This window comes from Antechinus flavipes, chromosome 1 (genome assembly GCF_016432865.1).
Source record: "Antechinus flavipes isolate AdamAnt ecotype Samford, QLD, Australia chromosome 1, AdamAnt_v2, whole genome shotgun sequence".
In the NCBI taxonomy this organism is placed as follows: domain Eukaryota; kingdom Metazoa; phylum Chordata; class Mammalia; order Dasyuromorphia; family Dasyuridae; genus Antechinus; species Antechinus flavipes.
In genome coordinates, this window is record NC_067398.1 from 369315677 (window position 1) to 369336824 (window position 21148).

The window sequence follows — 21148 nt, forward strand, 5'->3', positions numbered from 1 at the left end:
ACAGAATCACAGAATACTGGAGATAGGAAAGACCTTTAAGATCATCTAGTTTTGACTCCCCTTCTAGAGATGAGAAATCTAAGGATCAGTGAGATAAAATAACACATCCAGCACTGCATAATGAAGAAATAGTAAAGCCATTGTAGGAAGGAACAAAAGTTGAAGTCAGAGAGGCAATGTAATATAGTAGAAATTCATTTTACTTTGCTGAATGTCAGTATCTTCATTTATATAATGGGAAGTCTAATTAATAGTTATTTATCTACCATTTGGATGTTGTTGAAAGAAAAAGTTCAATCAATAAAAAGGTATTAAACACCTAGTAGCCTAGCTACTAGGTGCTAAGTGCTAAGGATAAAAAGAAAGGCATAACATAGTCCTACCTTCAAGGAGCTCACAATGTAAAGAGGTAATACAACACATTAAACAAAGAAGAAGAAGAAGAAGAAGAAGAAGAAGAAGAAGAAGAAGAAGAAGAAGAAGAAGAAGAAGAAGAAGAAGAAGAAGAAGGAAGAAGAAGAAGAAGAAGAAGAAGAAGAAGAAGAAGAAGAAGAAGAAGAAGAAGAAGAAGAAGAAGAAGAAGAAGAAGAAGAAGAAGAAGAAGAAGAAGAAGAAGAAGAACTGGAGAATGCTTGGTGTAAGGGCACTTAAAATCACACAGAGGTGTGAGTTAATAGTTTTTCCTACTTTCAGTGATGAGTTTCTGGAGATCCTGAAGTCCAGGATATGAGAAGTAAAATTATAAGGTTTTGTTTCCACAGTTGAAAAGTTTGAGAGTCTCACAGCCTTTCTCTCTGTTGCCATGGTAGAAAAGAATGTTTTGTAAACTGCAGTCAGTACATCCTGGCTGAAGAGGATTAAAGAATGTCTTAAGTCAACCATGTTGATTGAGTAAAAATTGTAATGCCAGAGAAACTGAGGCAAAATAGAGATTAAAGAGTTTTTAATATTTTTTTTGAAAGGGAAAAATTTACTGGGACTAAATGGACCCATGATTTGGTCCCAGGGCTGAATGAGACTATCATCTCCAAGAATCCAGCAACAATGTGAGTTCTCAATGACATATATATACATATATGTATATGTATATGTATATGTATATATATATATACACATATACATATGCATGTATATATATGTCTAGATATGGGGTACCTAAATGAAATTAGGGTTTAGTAGAGGTCTAATGGCAGGTTTGGGGTACAGGGAGTCAAATAAAGCCCCCCTGCAACCCCCTTGGATTTGGCACAAGGATAAGGTGGTAAGTGAAGTCTAGTAGTGACGCGAGTCTCCAATAAAAGCATTTATTGGGGGAGTGGGGAATATGGAAACATATCAAGGAGTATATGTAGTGGGAATATCATGGGGTCTTCTCCAGTGGAAATTCTAAGGAGGGGAAGAGGAGTTAGAGTGCAACTATGGAGTAAAAGTGCAGGTTGTAGTTTTTGTAAATTCCTTTGTGTTCTCTTAAAGGGATATTGCTCTCGCTTTTTGAAAGATAAAGTCTTCCTCCGCTCCAAGAATTTGAGTCTGAAATTTTCATTTCTAACAAGAAGAGCCAGGTGAGAAATGCAGGGCTGAATTCCTAGAGTGCACTCCCATTCTCTCCAACCAAAGAATAGAAAAATAGAAAGTCACTTTAATTCACAGAATATCAATTTCCTCATCTATATAATGAAGAAAATAATACTTATATCACCTATTCCTTAATGTTGAGAGAAAAGTTTCTCATAAACCTAAAGAGTTATGTGAATGTAAATTAGAACTTTTGACTCTAAGTCCAATGTTCCATTCACCACTTTGCGTTAACAGGTCAAGCAGTCTGTCTGCCAACAAAAATAACTGGTTCAGGCTGTAAATTCCGTAGACATTTCATCCCAGGAGGAGAATCCCACCTCCTGGGGCAAGAAGAGGATAAGCATGGTTGGAGAAAGTCAAGCTGCTAAAACACAGAAGATGAAACACTAAGCAGAATGCCACAGTGGGGATCTGGAGTTCCCACAGTGAAGTAGTAATGAAAGCTTGGAGGAGGAAGGGCAGTAAAGCCATTCCCAAATGATGAGATACAGCTTGAGGAGTGAGTAAGTGAATGAGTGTGTGTGTGTGTGTGTGTGTGTGTGTGTGTGTGTGTACACGAGTATGTTCCTTCAGAAGAACTAGTGTTGAAAGAGTATTTGCCTAAAGGCTGATCTAACAGGACAGCAGAGTGGAATAAGGCGGAGAATAAAATAAAGCTAATAGGTTAGGATACCCAGAACAGCTGCACTTCTGAAACATTTTCCTACATTAACCTTGATTTCCAACAGGGTCCCTAAAAGCTCATATTGTTTCTTGGGACTAGTAGAAAAAAAAATCACTGAGGTGAAGGTTCAAGCACCCCATAATCTACTTCCCATTCTGCCACAAATTAGTGAAGGGTGAGTTTGAGTCCTAGGTCTATTACTAACCAGCTACTTGACCTTGAGGAAATTAGTCTGAGTCCCAATTTTCTCAGCTATAAAATTATGAGATAGGTAAGCCACCATCTCTTTCAGTTTTAAAAATCCCATGAATCTACAGTACATCTGTGCATTTATGAAATTCATTATTAGAATACTGAATTTGTCTTTCCTCATCTGTAAAATGGGAATGATGCTAATCCTTACAGTAAAACTAGGTTGTGGCAAAAGTTCAATAAAATAACTCCTTTAAAAATTCAAGATTAATTCAAATGTAAGGTATTCTCCACATTTTCTGAGGCTGATAGAGTGAATCCCATAGCAACAAAGCAGGCCTCTGACTAGTCACTGGTCTTTTAAAACATTTAAATGTTTTGAAATCAAGGAAGCTGCAACAAAGGATTTTTACTGACAAAAGATTTACTTAATTGGAGGAGATAAAAACAAAGCTAAGCTCCAAGAGAGTTTTGTCTCAAGAAGGCTCCCTCTTCCCATTTCCTCCCAGCTAAGGAGACTTCTAAAACTAGCATCCTTTTTTTCCCGAGGCAGCTCTGAATAAAGAGCTGCTCTCTACAGGTCGATGTGATTGGAAGGGAGGTTGAAGGGAGAGATGGTAGTGGGAATGGGAAAGGGAAAATCTCTTCACTGTATTCAAGTGCAAAGTATCTCAAATCAGGCCCTTACATGGGAGTTGTGACCTTTCTCTGGAGTACAAAGTGCCAACAAGCAGATAGTTTTTGAAAAGAAAGAAAATGCCCAGTTCAGATAAGTTCCTTCTTCCTCTGAATCTCCTTTTCCTTATCTATAAAATGAGGTGGCTGGATTAAATGATATTTAAGGTCTCGTCCAGCTCTAAATCCCCAGGTTCTGTGTCTCCAATGGTGACAAACCTTCACAAAGGAAGTCTGGAGCAGATAAACTACTGGTAATGAAAAGCTATGGTTTGTGTTTGGTTTTCATGTCTTTGCATTCCTTTACTTTGTTGAACATTTGGAGTTTGTGGTTCTCAATCTGTTAAGAGCTTTTACAATTCTGTTTCAAAAGTGGAAAAAAAAAAACAGGATGAAAAACTTAGGGATATAAAGAATGACTCAGATGGCTGCTTTGTTAACTGTTTGTTTTCTATTTTTCCATCACTGCTTACATTTTTCCAAATATTAATCATCTATTTTCCTGATATTAGTAAGACTTAAATTTGGTAACCAGGTCTCAGTCCATTTGATCTCTTTCCAAGACTCCTAGAGATTTTATGCCTCTTAAGTATGTAGTATTATGTATCAAAGCTTCTTAAACTGTGGGTTAAGCCCTCACATGGAGTCTTGTAACTGAATGTGAGGGATACAAAAATTTTGAAAACAGTAAAAGGTATCAAATATTCTGCCAAGATTTAATTCTTTATGTAAATAAGCACACCTATTTCATTAGCATGCAAATTTGCTTTTCTCTTTAATAAGTGGTAAAATCATACACATACCAAAAAAATTGTTTTAAAATACATTTCTTTATGATTTATTATCAGGAAATGTTTGACATATTCCTATTTCATATACCTATATACCCAGGATCAAATAAAAATTTCTCAGGCACAAAGGAGTGATGAGTAGAAGTTTAAAAAGTCCTGGTACATATCACCTGATGGCCTCTTAAATCTTCTATTTTTATGCTGGACTTTATCCTCCCCATCTGAAATGTGGAAATAGGGGAGGAACTCACCAGTAAGGAAGGGACTGAGCCTATGACTTGAAGGTCAGTTCTTTGCCCATTACTTCAAGTCACAGACCCAGAATCCAAATCCCAAATCTGCCTTTTATTAACTGAGAGCTTAGGGGTGAGTCATTTAATCTCTTTTTCTGTTTCAGTTTCCTGATCTATTAAATGAGGGAGTTAAAGACTAAGTGGTCTCTAAACTCTCTTCTAGTACTATATCATTATGATTCCTATAATTCTGACATTCTCTTTAATTTGGGATTTCAATATGAATTGTCTCCCCAAGTCTAGAATTTAGCAGTAGTCTGGACACTCCACAAAGATATTCCACAAATATGAAATGAATGATAAGAATGAGTCTACTGTGTTCTCTCCATCCCCCTACTCTGTGATTGCCAAAAGCATTCAGGAAGTATATTTTTGTACCTTTTACTACATGGTGTCTTTAGTTAATTGGTCTTTGTTCTTGAAGAGGACCAAAATGACATCACTGTAGTGTGTCAGACTGTGGCTGATCAGATCAACATGAGCTCAGAATACTCTGCCACTGGTGGGACACAAATGGTCCCTATGAACATTAGAGATGGATTCTCTAACTGTGCAACCTCGAGTTTCTTCTAAACTAATTCAATTCTGCTTTGCTCATAGAGCACAGCACCTTTTCTGATGAGAGCACACCATGCTGGACAGTCCTGTGCCAGTGTCACCTATGTCATACAATTAATTCTAAAGTTCTTGAGAGACCTTGAGAGTGTCCTTATATCGTTTTTTTTTTTTTTTTACCATCTTTTGAGCGGTTTTAATGTGTGAGTTTCCATAAAATAATCTTTTTGGCAAGGGTACATTTGGCAATCAAACAATGTGTCCAGTCTAACTAGATCAATACCTTCCCATTGTTAACATAACTAAGGCTAATTCTGAATTGACAATCAAAAGGGCTATGAAGTATATTCTAGAAATAATGATGAGTGGGTCAGGGAAGGACATATGTTTTGATCAACACTAACTGTCTCTATTACTAGAAGACAACTCAGAATAACAACATGGCTAATGAAGGTTTGGACATACTCCAGGATCACAGAATGAAGTAAAACCTATCTGGTCAACCAAGAATTGAATGTATAATTTCTTTAGAATCATTTTTACAAGAAATGAACTTACTGCCTAATATTAAAGCTCCTTGTCTTAGTTTTTTTATTCTTTCTAATGGCATGTAAATAAACTGTTTTATTTTTAAGTTCATTTAATGCCATGTACTTTTTTTTTAAGATAATCTTTTTTTTTAATGAAAGTTTTTTTATTTACAAAACATATGCATGGGTAATTTTTCAACATTGACCCTAGCAACGTCTTCTGTTCCAGATTATTGCCTCCTTTCCCCCATCCCCTCCCCTAGATGACAGATAGTCTAATACATGTTAAAATATATATTAAATATATATTAAATCCAATATATGTATACATATTTATACAATTGTCTTCATGCCATGTACTTTCAATGACCCCTCCCTCCAAAATTCTAGAGTCCTTTTGCATAAAACCAATTAGCTTGGATTTTTAAGGGGCACTATAATTACTAATCCAGTATTTTCAATGAATCTCAGCCCAAGGTCAAAATAGTACCAATCAGAACCAGAAGACTCTATGCCTCCATTTCCTTTCCTCTTACTAACTTTTTAACTATAGTCTGGCTTCTGACCTTATCATTAAACTGAAACTGTTCTCTTTTTATTGCCATATCTAATAGCGTTTTCCCCCCCCAATCTTCATCTTTCTTGACCTATTTGTAATTTTTCTCTCTGCTCATGATCTTTACAGTTTTTTCTCTCTAGGTTTTCCTGCCATTACTCGATACTGAGTCTCCTAATCAATCTTCTTTGATTAGTCTTTTTCCAAGTCATGCATGTTGATGGATATACTGTCAGTCGCATGCTGGACTTTCTTCTCTCTCCAAATGACTTTGTTTGCTGATTTCATTGGCTCTGATGAGTTAAATTACCATTTTTAATACTGAATTTCAGATTTTCTTACCTAGTCAATAAGCTTTTGTCTACCCTCCAGTCGACTCTCCAAGTGTCTCTAGATACCTCAAACTTTATGTCCTATTGATATTTTAAACTTAACCTGTTCCAAACTAAACAAATTATCTACCTCTTAGCCAAGCCCATTTTCTATTACTGTGGAAGATACCACCATGCTTATTTTTTATTTTATTAAAGCTTTCTATTTACAAAACATATGCATGGGTAATTTTTCAATATTGACCTTTACAAAATTTTCTGTTCCAAATATTCCCCCTTTAGATGGCAAGTAGTCCAATACATGTTAAATATGTTAAAATATATGTTAAATCCAATATATATATCATATTTATGCAATTATCTTACTACACTAAAAAAATGGATCAAGAAGGAAAAAAAAAACTAAGAAAGAAAAGAAAATGCAAGCAAACATGAAGAGAAAGAGTGAAAATGCTATATTGTGGTCCACATAGTCCCTACAGCTCTCTCTCTCTCTGGGTGTAGATGGCTCTCTTCATCATTGAACAAGTAGAACTGGTTTGAATCATCTCATTGTTGAAGAGGGGCATGTCCATCAAAATTGATCATCGTATGGTCTTGTTGTTGCTGTCTACAATGATCTCCTGGTTCTGCTCTTTTCCATCAGCATCAGTTAATGTAAGTCTCTCCAGGCCTCTCATCCTGCTGGTCATTTTTTATAGAACAACAGTATTCCATAGCATTCAAATACCACAACTTATTCAGCCATTCTCTAGCTGATGAGCATCCACCCAGTTTCCAGTTTCTTGCCTCTACAAAAAGGGCTGTCACAAACATTTTTGCACATCCAACCATGGTTTTTAGTCACCCAAGTTCAAAAGATAGGTTTCGTCCTTAACCTCTCTCCTTCATTCTAATCTGATGCTAAGTTCTGTCAATTTTACCTTCCTTATATCTCTCCTATCTGTTACTGATATGACACTGGTATAGGACTTTATTTTCTCACACTTGGACTATTACAACAGCCTACTGGTTGGTGTTTTTATCTCAAGTCTTTCACCACTCCAGTTTATCTTCTATTCATCTGCCAAAGTGATTTTCTTAAAAAATACAAATCTGATAATAACATCCCCACCCCTCCAGATCACATCCAGGATCAAACATAAAATCCTCTGTTTGAAATTCAAAGTCCTTCATAACCTGGCTCCATTTTAGCTTTCCACTTTTTTAAGTCTTTTTGCACTAAATTCTCCATCATATACTTTACAATCCAGTGACACTCTTTATTATTCATTGCTTAAGACATTCTATTTCCTTACTCCCAACATTTTTACTAATTTTGTCCTATGCCTGAAATTTTCTTCCTCCTCATCTCTGTCTCCTGTATTCTTCAACTCCCAGTCAAAAATTCTCCTTTTTTATAGAAATACTTTGTCAATCTCCTTTAAAGCTAGTGTCTTCTCTGTTGATATCTAACTTATCTTATACATAACTTGTTTGTACATAATTTTTTTGCATGCTATTTCCCACAGTAGACTTATGAGCTACTTCAAACAAGAAGTGGGTTTTGTCTTTCCCATCACCTAGAATAAGGTAATAGACTTTTGATAAATGCTTATTGAATAATCAAGCAGAGTAAAGTTGAAGCCCCCAAAGATGTTCCTCCCATCTATCAGTGGAAACCAAATGCCTATCTAAAGCAGTCTTTTACTAAAATTTAATCACTTTGAGAGAAATTTCATTTTAAGCTATTAATTATACCATAGTATGTAATGGAATTTTTAATATAAAATTATATTTGTTCTCAATATAATCAAGTTAAATTTAAAATGGAAGCAATCTGACAAGGTGACAAGAAAAAAATATAAAGTGGGTACATGATGATCCAGGAAAGCACTATGAATCAGAAATAGAGCCCAGAACAGAAAGCAATAGCAAACAGAAGCTAAACATTGCCTACTTCATAAAAGCATCCTGAACGTTTCTTAGAAAATCATCCTGGTTCAGCCTCCCAGACTAATTGCTCCTGCCTGTCTGACTTACCCTGTTTCTTCTCCAGCTCCATGCCAATAGTTCTGATGAATCAGGAATATATTTGAAGATCCAAGGACACCAATGCATAAAGACAAGGTAGGTATTATGGTGCAGGAAAAAATCGTGACCTTTCAAAAATGGCCAACACAATGAAACAAATGAGCACTCTCATCTGAGAATGACAGGAGCTGAAGCTCACATCTCTGTGGGGCTGAGTACTCCTGTTATCCTAAGCTACTAATGAGAACATTGGGCGTTTCATAGTTCCTTATTTGCAAAACCACAATGACAAGCTATGGCCTCTGGCTCCCCATGGACCTGACCCTGTCAGGAATTTCAACCTGTATGCCCCTAATCTTCCACACCTCCCATGGACTCCTGAAAAGTGCTGTGACACAGAAAGGGAGGTTGGAGAGCCAAGGACCATCAGTTCATCACAACTAACCCTCTGCCTGTCAGGGATGTACCAAAGGCCCCTGCCACATCATGCCAGGGGACATCAATGTCTTCTGCCTGCCTGGCGCAGCTGTGGAATATTCTGTTAACAAGACCATCCACCCTGGCAGGCAAAACCTCGGGGAAGGAGCTGACCACTAGTTTGGCAGGTGTCAAGCTATTTTTCTTCATTAAAAACTATGAAGGTGATTTAATCCAGCCCTAATACATCATTTATCTCTTCCCCTCCCCCTTTCTGTTTAGTCTCTTTCTGTACTATAAACATAATGGCTTGGCAGGTATAATGACATAGTCAATAATGCTAAATTGCATCTGACTCACCCTTCCCATTAATATCCAAATAATTTACTGCAGATGAAAGATGTTACCAAAAAAACAAAAAACAAAAAGAGTACAGTGGCAATTGAAGTAACAAAGATTAGCTATTAATTTGAAAATGTATCTTATAAATCTTTGCAAATGATTATTAACAGGCAATCTGGGAAGCTCATCAGACAAGGCCCCTACCTTGGAAGGGCTATTGTTTATAAGCACATAATGCTGCATTTACATGAAGGTGGTTATAATCAGAATAGATATGAATAATAGCTGGATGCAGAAGGAGTGACAGAGATAAGGCAAATCTCACAGATTTGTCTTTGAATGTAGAAAAAGTAGTGGTTACCATAATAAGGAAATTCCTACATCACTGGACATGGATGGTAATGTAAATGAATTTTTCAGGTAATTGACTTAATTCTTTAAATGGTAAAACTTCAAAAAAAAACTTAAACATTTTATAACAAAGTTTCCAGTAATGTAAACATATTTCCCTGCTTCATTAAACAGTTGAGTTTTCTTTCTTTACCTTTTTATTTTCTTGTCCATATTTTTTGGTTTCATCAGTGTAGGAAATGCCTACACATGGAAATGCTTCACGTGGAATAGGTCTTATAGTCTCAGAGAATTTCTCCAATCCCTGAGAGGCTAAGTGCTCACCGTATGGTGATACTATCATAACTGTCAGGTAAAATTAAACCTAGGTCTTACTCCCAGATACCAAAGATATCAAACAGAAACAAAGACCACTAAATTGTACATAAGAATCTCTGCATGATACATATTGATTTTAAAATCAAACATTATTATTTCTGCTTCATTATATTTTTATTTATTTTGTTAAATATTTTCCAATTATATATTAATCTAATTTAGGATATACTTGAGGGCATGGTGGGCTGCATGCAGCCATGGATAATGTGTTTGCACATGTGTTCTATACACTGCGCCAAGTTAACATCTGGAATATATAGAACATAATTTACCCTTGTGGTTATGATTCAAAGTCATTATTATTAGTAAAAAATAATTGTGTTATTTATACTACAAAAATGATCTCAGATGCTACTGAGAAGTGTAATCCTGAAACAGCTATGCTACTTGAATTCTTGTATCTGCTATTTATAATTTCCCTGCCTTCTTTGCCGGCATTCTTCTTGATGAGCCCATCTCCATGATTATGTTGCCCTAAGAAGTCTGATAAAACTGAATTTCAAGATCCACCCAAATAATGCCATGAATTACAAGTTTTTCAAAACTCTCTCCCAAGACTTGCTAAGGACTGGGAAAGGGAAAGACTAAAATATCCTTTCTTGGTCCTTTACTAAAAGAAGATGATTTAAAAAAAAAAAAAAAACACTTTTCCTTCAACAAAGTGGTCCTTAACAATTTGTGTACCTAACCCAAAATGGGAGAAGAAAGGTAATGGGCTTGCCTGTGGTGCAGTCAATAGAAGAAACAAATCCTGGGAAAGCATGATGTCTCTAGCTTGCTTTGAAAGAAGGAAGTACTTCTAGGATGTGGTATAGATCATCACTCTAGGGGCAGGGTATAGGAGAAAGCACACCTTGGTATGGTGCTCTTAGTATCTCCTAAATTTCCCATTCTAAGGCAAAATCAGAATGTCCCCTCTCTAAGAATGATTTTGTTCTCCAGAGTAAATCATTGCTGATCCAAATCAAAGAATTTGGAAGAAATGAAATGCTCTCCACCAACTCTCTATATTTATAACTTTTGCTCATTCTCTAATTTCTGGTTCAAAACCTGCTGCCCGCAAGATGTTTTATCTGACAACCTTACTTTCCTCCCCAAAACTCCTGTAGTATTTATATGCTTTTCACTTATCACAGTCATCATCTTGTTGTCATTTATAAAATGTTTCCATTTGTCAGTAGATTTTTCATGTTTCTCCATGTTGTTTCTCCCTAGATTGTAAGCTCAATAAAGATTTTCTTATGTTCCTTATAGCATCTACATATAGCAGACATAGCTGATATTTGTTATTTTATAGATATTTGATAACTGATAGTATTATTTGATTGAATACTGAATCAGGCTTTCATGTTATGACTTTTCCAGCTTTTGAGTACTAACAAATAGATTATACAGACTAGAGCTGATGGAGTTTTGAGAACTTAGAACACATTTGTGAAACCATCTATTATAGGCAGCATTCTTGGGTTAAACTGAGAAGAGGGGACATAAGGGACTATAATTTTGTTTATTTGTTCATTAAGATGAATGTGTTTATAGGCAGCAGGGAAGAAAACAGTAGATATGATGAGACTGGAGATTAGAAAGTAGGGATGATCACAGGAGAAATCTGATAGAAAAGATAGAATGTCATGAAATTAGAGGTGAATATAGGGCAAATTGTCTAAGACTTTTAAAGCTAAGCATGAGAGTTTATATTTTATCTCAGAGACAAGAGGAAACAATTGGAGATGATTGAGTAGTGGAATGACCTATCACCAACAATTAAGAAAACCAGAATTACTGAGTTGTGCAAAGAGAAGGTCACAGTTGTGGCCATTAGCCCTAAGGATAGCACCTGCTTCTCTTCTTTGCAAAAGCTGCTAGATATTATAAAAGTAATAAGATACAGAATTTTGGGGCTAGTTTTTATAAAGCTGGACTAGTCTATTGCTGTTGTAAAGCTTATTGTATTAGATAGAAGAAATAAGTGAGATCTCTGTAGAGAACAGGGAAACTTCAGGGGTTTGTCATTCCTGGAGAACTTTTCCTTTGTTTTTATTACAAATATTTATGTGTACCTACACATATACATATATATTCACATATGTACACATAATTTATATTTTATATGTATGTATGTATAATATATATACATACATTTTCATGATTTATATATAATTTTTCTCCCCTTCCCTTATACATTAAAAAAAAGAAAATTACTTGTAAAAAATATGCATTGTCAATGAAAACTGACCTTCAAATGATTTTGATACTAGTAAAGTTTGTTGAACAACATCAATGTCTTTGATATATTTGAATGTCAATACATTACTCTTTCATTTTTGTAAAAGGATATGCCCATGTAAAGGACATAAGAATCTTCCTATATAGAATCAACCCATACCACAGGAATAATAATATGAGCTCAGTTCTCAAATATTTCTTTCCAGCATCTGTCTATTCAATAAACAAGGTGAGCGGTCTTTATAGTTGTGAACTTTAACCCACACACACCAGGGCCCTTTCCATTATTACATGGTCAATGAGGGGGGTCAGTTCACTGTCCCTCAGACTGTTGGAGGGCCGGACTATAGTAAAAATGAAAACTTTGTTTTGTGGGCCTTTAAATAAAGAAACTTCATAGCCCTGGGTGAGGGGGATTATCATCCTCAGCTGCCGCATCTGGGCCCCGCCGGGAGTTTGAGGACCCCAGCAATGACATATATTGTCATAGATTTAAGATGGAAAGAGACTTGAGAAGCCCCATTGTCCACCCACAAAACCCCATCTTACAAATGAAAATATTGAGGTCCTAATAGAGAACAACTTTATCCTGAGCTAACCCTTGGAAATTTGTCTAGCAGAAGTTTCTCTTCAGAGCTATGTGGATGACACTTCTCAGGTCTTTTTTAGTACCTCTGTCAGTGGTCAGTAAACCTTTTATTAAAAGTCTAGCAGCAGCAGCAGCAAGACAAACTACCAATGTCCATGTATTACAACAATGATTCACTGATGACAGAATTCTTGGCACTGTTGTATGGGAGAGCTAGAAATATTTAGGAACAGGCTGTATTTCTGATATGTGTCTCTCTTCTGCCTTCCTTTTTCTTCAAGGTACTTTCTACTTCTTCCAAAAAGTAACTGTTTTCATATAACATGAAGCAATTTAGGGATTTAGCAATGATTCAGATCATATGATTAGATAGCAGAAATGAAGCTGTTGCTGTCATTCATAGTCCCTGGATATTCATTATATCATCATTTCATTTTGTGTTGTTTTGATTCAAACTATATATAACACATGGGAATTGGTAGCTCTTTCTGAAAAGGAAAAAAATAGTTTTAAAGAGAATTTTTCTATGAGTTCAGAACAGTTCATTCAAAATATTTCTTTAGAGCTGATTATGGAACTCTTCCCTCAGCTTTCCCTGATTACCATCAGGTTCAAAGCCTCCATGTACCTCTAATGTCCATATTTTAGTTAACTATATCCAGTATTTGATTTAAAAGAAGAAAGTAGGGTAGTTTCTCAAATGATTCCCTTAATCCTACTCAGTGCTCTTTCCCTTTCTGCTTGTCCTACAAAGTCCTTATCCATTCCTTGCTATTTGTATCCATATTCTCTGTTCTGTTCCATTCATCTCCCAACCTAAATGTCCCGTAACATTCTCCTTGCCGTCCTTCCCCACTCATCAATGTAACTCTTTCCACCAAATCATAGGATCAGTCTAAGATGAAGGTTATAGCCTCTGGCCACAGAACAGAAGGAACCTAATTGGCCCACATGGGGATTGTAACTGCCTTCCCTTAAGTGGCCCCATCTAGTAATAAGGTAGTAGTCCTTAAAATGTCTTAATATGCATTCCCCAAATAATAGACCAAAAAATTAATTATTCAGATTATTTGTCATGAATTAATTTTTTAGAATGATTTCCTGAATGCCTGTTTATCACCATATTGAAAACAAATGGGTATCACTTATACGTAATTGTCTATATATATATTTTACCAAAGGCACCTTCCCCCAAATGATTTGAGGTTAATACATATTCCTCAGAAAAACCTGGCTCATTTCCACATCTGTAAATATTCAAGTGTTTTAGCATAAATCAAATAAATGGCAGTAGACAGGCTACAATTGGACTTTACAACTCTGCATTTTGTTGAATCTCTTCTGGGTTTCTATTTTCTACTGTGCTTAGCTGTGTTGGATGCTAAAGGATTTTGGGGAAAAGGGGAGTTTGTAGTAGAGATGAGTTTTCTAGCCAACATAAAATAAAATAAGCCAGTCTTTTTACATCCTTTAGAGCTTTAGGCTTGAAGGATGTATAGCAAGAGATACATTTACAAGGAATTCATATACTCATTTCTACATCAACTCTTTTCTTTTTTTTTTCCTTTTTTTACTCATTGAGAGTAATATTATGAGAAAAATAACATACCTACTTCCCCTAAATTTGGTTTTAAAATCTGTGGTATTTCATACTCCTAATGAGGATATTGATTTTTAATTTTGATATATTTCATTCTCATTTATCAGTTTTTATGATAAAAACTAAAAATTATTTCTATGTGCTGACTAAATGCATCTTTCTCCTTCCCTCCCTCCTTCTCCCCTCCTCTCTGTCTGCTTGTCTGTCTGTCTCTTTCTCCTCTGATTACCCTTACTCTAAGGGAAAAACTTCAGAGGCATGGTCATGTAAGCTTCTTTTGTGTTAACATAAATTAAAGATCAGTTAAGAGACAGTCCATAAAACATAATTAGTCAATTATATTTCTCTGTTCTTTTATACTTTGCAAGGCTCTTTCCTCATCTGATGCTGCTGACAACCTTGAGAATCAAATAGAAGAGGCATTTTTATCTTCTCATTGTAGAAAGGAAACTAAAATGTATAAAAGTGAAGTATAAAAGTGACTATTTTTGAATCAGTTATCATGGATGAAGCATTATGCTAAATACTAAGGATACAAAGAAAATTTTCAATACATTTTCCCTGACCTCAAGTAACTTTCCCCTCCTTCCATAGCATTTGGGGTTAAGAGACTTGTCTAGGGTCACACAGCTAAGAAAGAAGTGTTAAGTATCTGAGAACAGATTTGAATTCAGGTCCTCCTGATTTCAGGGCTGATACTCTATCCACTGCACCATCTAGTTGCCCCCCCCCTTTTTTAATAATAACTTTTATTTTCAAAATACATGCAAAGATAATTTTCAACATTCACCCTTGCAAAACTTTGTGTTCCAATTTTTTCTCCCTTTCTTCCTCTACCCTCCTTAGACAGCAAGTAATCCAATATAAGTTAAACATGTACAGTTTTTCTAAACATATTTCCACATTTATCATGCTGCACACAAAAAGTCAGATCAAAAAGGGACATAAATAAGAAAAGGAAAAAAAGCAAGCAAACAATAACAAGGTGAAAATACTGTGTTGTAATCCATATTCAGTTCCCATAGTCCTCTTTCTGGATGCAGACCACTCTCTCCATCATAAGTCTTTTAGAATTGGCCTGAATAATTGTTGAAAAGAGGCATGTCCATCATAATTGATTATCACATAATCTTGTTGTTGCTATATACGGTGTTCTCTTAGTTTTACTTACTTCACTTAGCACCAGTTCATGCAAGTCTCAAAAAGCTTATTTTCTAATGAGGAAGAGAACATATAAATATCTGTCTATATATGATATATATAATATTAATGGGTGGAAATTTTAGAGGAAGGTACTTGATGGAAGTAGGACAGGCCATGAGTAAAAGGTAGAATATAGGGATTGAGATGAGTTTTCAAAAAAGCCAGAGGAAATAAGAAGTAATAGTGAAGAGGGAGAGCTTAATAGGTAAGGGAATGATTCAGTAGAGTCACAAAATCAAGAGATAGACTCCAGAAACAAGACTCATCTATGAGGAATGGCAAAAGAGCCAGTATTACTGAATTATAAATACATGGAGTAAAGTATATGAAAGTAGAAGGGGCCAAGTTGTGAAGAACTTTAAAAGTCAAACAGGATTTTATATTTGACTCTAGAGGTAACAGTGAACCACTACATTTTATTGAACAGAGAGGTAACACGATCAAACCTGAATTTGAGGAAAACTACTTTAGCAGCTAAATGGAGGATGGACTAGAATGAGGAAGAGATTTGAGACAGGAAGAACCAATCAAAAAACTATTGCAATAGTATAAGCAAGAGATGATGAAGGCTTGCACCAATAAGGTGGCTTTGTGATTCAAAATAAAGAGACTTATAGGACCGATATGGTGGAGATAGAAATGACAAGACAGGACAACAGAATGTATGTAGGAAGTGAATGAAGAGTTTAGGATGACATTAGAGATTGTTAGACGGGTTATATTGGTGGTGGCTTCAATAGTGATAGTGAGCCCTAAAACAGAGGAGGGCTTGGGAAGAAAGATGCTCTTTTTTTGGACTTTTAAATTTGAGGTGTCTGTGGTTCAAATGAAATAATTTGCCCAAGTTCATTCTGTAGGACATATAATAAGGACTTTGGAGATCATTTAGTCTACTCCACCCACCATATTCATTACACAGAGAAGAAAATTCAAGCTTAGAGAGGGCCCTAAAATTAAATTACAAAATACAACAACTTGATCCAAATCTTTCAATTATCAGGCTATTCAGGAGGACTTCTGGTGTGAAGAACTGTGCACTGACCAGAGTGGCTCATCAAGGTTTAGTGTCCACCTGCCACCCAAATCTCACCTGTAGATTCACGAAACATGTGAAGTGACCAAACACTGGTGACATGGTATTTGTTGCTGACACCTTTAAGAAAAAGAGAGTAGAACACAGGTGTGCATACCTGTCAATCAGTCAGGAATCCCTATAAGATCATGGTAAAAATTGGTTTCTCAGAGAAGTTAATAAATATTGTACACCAGTTTCACAATAGCACATATTCTCAGGTTTTTGACAATGAAAGATGCTTTTATACTTTCCCAGTCACCAGTGGAGGAAAAGAGCAGGGCTGTGTTTTCTCCCAAGCTCTTAAGCATGAGGTTTTCCACAATGTTGTCAGACACCTTAAATGAGGACAAAAACAGCATCAAGATCAGCTACCACATTAACAGTAAATTAATTAGCTTCAAAAGGCTACAGGCTAAGGGAAAGAGAGTTAATGTGAGAATTTTTGTTTGCATATGATTGTGCACTCAATTCAGCCTCTGAGGCTGAGATGTAACGGAATGTTCAGATCAATTCTTCACTATTCCTGCTAATTTTGGTCTGATAACTAATACTAAGAAAATAGGTTCTCTATCAGTCAGCACCACATCATCCAAATGTATAGCAAATGAAGACATTTTAATGCTATGGATAAGTTCATTTACCTTTGCAGTATACTTTCCAGGGATGTCCACGTAGATGATTAGATACTGAAGATTGACAGAATCATCGTGCTGACCTCATTTTGTATGCCCATGAAACCTGGACACTCCAGCAGTACCATACCAGTTCCATTTAAATTGTCTTAAGATTTTGAAGATCAACTGGAAAGAAGACACCAGAGACCAAGGTCCTTTCTTGAGCTGAGTCTATCTGAAGAACTGTGGTATTGGTTATGAGATTTGAAAAACATTGGCACAGGACCATTCAGAATGGAGTGCCCACATCAAAGAAGGTGCTGAGCTCTGTGAGCAAAGCAGAATTGCAGTTGCTCAAAAGAAATGTGAGATGTGCAAATTTAGAGACTTGTGTGACAGCGGACTATCTTTTCTATAGCATCTCATTTTAAAAACTTTTTTACTCTTCTCTGAACTCTGTTTAGCACAGTGACTCAGTGGCTTTGAAGACAACTCAAACTACATATAAAATATATCAATTTTTATTTTGTGAATAAATGTTGATATTAAGGGTAGGGGACATCTTGGCACTGGAATCCTAAAGTAGAAGAAAGAAACTCAGATGGAAAATAGGGAGAGAAAGAAGTAGGCAAGAGAGACAAAAGCCAGAGAAAAAACAAAGTTTTAGTTACTTTCTATAATATTAATATTGTAAAATAATGAAGAATATTGAAGAGTAATGTAATGACTAGAAATTTTGGCTCCAAGCTATATAAATGGACAGACTTTTTTTTCCTTGTACAAAGAACTATTTCATGCCTACAGTTTCACTTGGGTTGAATAATTGCCTGTTACTAATATTTGAGCTTCCTATAAGTGAAAGCATAATGAATTTTAATCTCTTCATATTGTCCCCAGAAATTACATGGGATTAGAAAGAATATATTTCTAAAAGTTAGTAGTATGAAGTTGATCAAGTATAGGAAAGAAGACATATCTGAAGATTATGGTCAGAGTGTCAACATTTTAAGACAAAACGATCAAACGATAGGATAAGAGTCCTTAGATTTTGGAGGGCAATAGCTTTATCCATCATAATAGATTTGATGTTCCTATTTATTCTAAAGGATATTTGTTTCTTATTTACTTTCTTCTTCTTACTCCTCCCACTTTTCTTCTTTTTCCTCTCCTCTCCTTTTCTTCTTTCTTCTCTCTTCTTCTTCCTCCTCCTCCTTCACTTCTGTCAAATAATCAACAACAAATCATGCAAATTAAGCTGAACAAGGGGATGTTAAACAATATCATTATACTCCTATGATTGCTAGGTTGCTTAAGGCCCTAAAATGATATCTCTCATTACTTTCATAAAATCAAGTAACTAAATGAGTGTCAAGAAAATTATTGATGCCTGAAGAGAATGAAGCAAAATGATTGTTCCTAGGAAACAAGATCTCTATTATTTTTCACCAGTACAGAACTAATTTAGATCTTTAATACCTAAATGTTGAAACTGTCTTTGATCAGTGCTTCATGCATCCATTCTTTTAGACCTTTAACCCATCTAAATATTTTTTCTCTTTTTAAAGTTTTTGTCCACTTTAAACTTAAGTTTAAAAGAAAAGAAAAAAAACAATATTTTCACATACACAGCCAAATATTAAAGAACTCAATATAAGATAATAAATTTTCATTTCTCAAAAACCTATGTAATAATTCAAACACATTGTTTTTAAAGTAACCTAGCCTTTCCTTCCTTTTAAGTTTTCTTTTGTTCTCTATGTATTTTTTATTTTATTTTTTTCTTCCCTTCCCCTTCCTCAACCCTGGAGAAAGCTAGAACTGAATGCACACACACACATACATGCATGAACATACATATCCATTATATCAGTCAACATACACATATATGTATATGCTGTAAATCATGCACACATACATGTATATAAGACTGTGCTATACATATTTCTATTTGTCAGTTTTTTCTCTGTAGGTAGATAGCATCTTTCTTCATAGGTCCAAATCTTTCCTTCTTTGAAAAATCATTTCTTATATCACAGCAGTATTTAATCACAATCATATTTTATCTGAGAGATTGTCTGAAAATCCTTTCTCGATTCTCAGTTTTCCTAATCTTGACTATATTGGTTTTATTTGTAGAAGAAATTTTTAATTTGAAATAATGGAAATTATGTTTTATACTCTTGTCATTTTACAATGCTCTTGTCTCGTAATATAGTCTAAGGTCTGATTCTGAATTTCTTTTCTTTACATTTTTTCCTTGGTATTGAATCTCTTTACAATTTTTTAGTTTCTTTGAAATAAATGGATTAGTTTAGGTAAAATTGTCATTTTTCATTATGTTGGCTTTACTTATCCATGAACAATGAATATTTCTTCAATAATTTAAATCTTATTTTATTTGTATAAAGAACATTTTATGTTTGTGTTCAAATAATTCCTGTGTCTGTTTTGACTCAGGTATTAGATAGATCTTAAGGATTTTATGCTGTCTTGTTTTTTTAAATGATCTAAAATAATATTGACTAAACTTTAATTTTGTCTGAAATCAGGATTATTACCCCTATTTTTAAAAAATAATAATAATTCTATTCTAGCCTTTATTTCGGTATATATCTCTCATTTTATTGTGTTTCCTAAAAGAGACATATTGATGAATTCAGATTTTTAATCTATTCTGCTGTTTCCATTTTATGGATAATTTATTACATTCACATTCTAAGTTACAAGTTCTTATATTTATCCTCCATCCTATTTCCCTCCCTATCCTTCTTAACTTATTTACCCTATTTCTCCTCACTGCTAATTTCCTTATAACGGCTATCTCCTCTGCCTATTTCTTAATCTATTCACCCTTCTAAAAGACACTTCCCTTATCCTCTCCCTCTATTCTCTACTAAAACTACCTATCTTTCCTCCCTTACCTCCTCACCTCCTAAATTCTTAATCCATATAACTTGTCCTTTTATTTCTTTCTAAACTTAGAAGACTTTTATAATCTTCTACCTTTCTATATGTACATAGCATTCCTTCTTTAGCCCATTTCCAATGACAGTAAGGTTCCAGTACTACTTTGCTTCTTCTCTATCAATTCTTCCTTTTACACTTCATTGGTATGAAGTAATCACTCTTTTTAGTTTCTCTCTATGCAGTTTTACATATTTTTTAGAATACTTCATCACATACAACTCAGCCCAAGCCTTTCTTTCAAACTATCCAAATAATGATGATCATCATAAAAGTACTAATGATATTTTTATATGTTAGAAGTAAATAGTTTGACTTTATTGAGTTCCTTATAATTGGTCTTTAATTCTTACTGTATATTTCTCCTGTATCTTATATGTCAATTTTTCCATTGGGTTCTTGTTGGGTCTTGTGAGAGAATAATGGTAATTCAAGGAGACTGAGAGGCAGTCGCTGTTCTATGACCTCCCCACTGAGATGCCATTGCATTGTCTGACCTCTCTCCTCTTCTGTCTGCCTCCAATTTATTTCATTCCCAGTCCACTGACACTTGTGTCAGTAAAGGTTTCCCTCACAACTCCCTCAAGTGTCACAATCCACAGCTGCATAGGCTCTCGGAGAATTGACCTGCTCTTTCACCAGGCATGGTCCTTAACAGGTCCTGCCTTTTTTGTCACTTATACCTGAAAGTCTCTCAGTTAAATGTTCTTTTTTTTTTTTCATTCAGGATTACATTTAGCTTTGCTGAGTAAATTACCCTTGGTCATAACATCAGCTCTTTTGGTCTATGAAATATAGAATTCCAAAATCTATGATTCTTTAATATAGTAGCTGATAGATCTTATGTAATTTTTATTGTAGCTCCACAATATTTAAATTATTATTTTCTTATTGCTTGCAATATTTTCCTATTAACCTTGGACCTTTGAAATTGGATTATGATATTCAAGTTTTCCTCCTGCCATCACTTTCAGATGATGATTGGTGGATTTTTTTTCTATTTCTGTTTTGACTTTTTGTTCTAGAATTTCAGGGCAATTTTCCTTAATAATTTCTTGTATTGTATCAGATTTTTTTGGTTAACTTTCAGATATTCAACTATTCTTATATTGTCTCTCCTCATTCAATTTCCTTTCTGATGAGATGTTTCACATAATCTATTTTTTTCTCTTTTGATCTTGTTTTATTCTTTCTTAGTATCTTATAATGT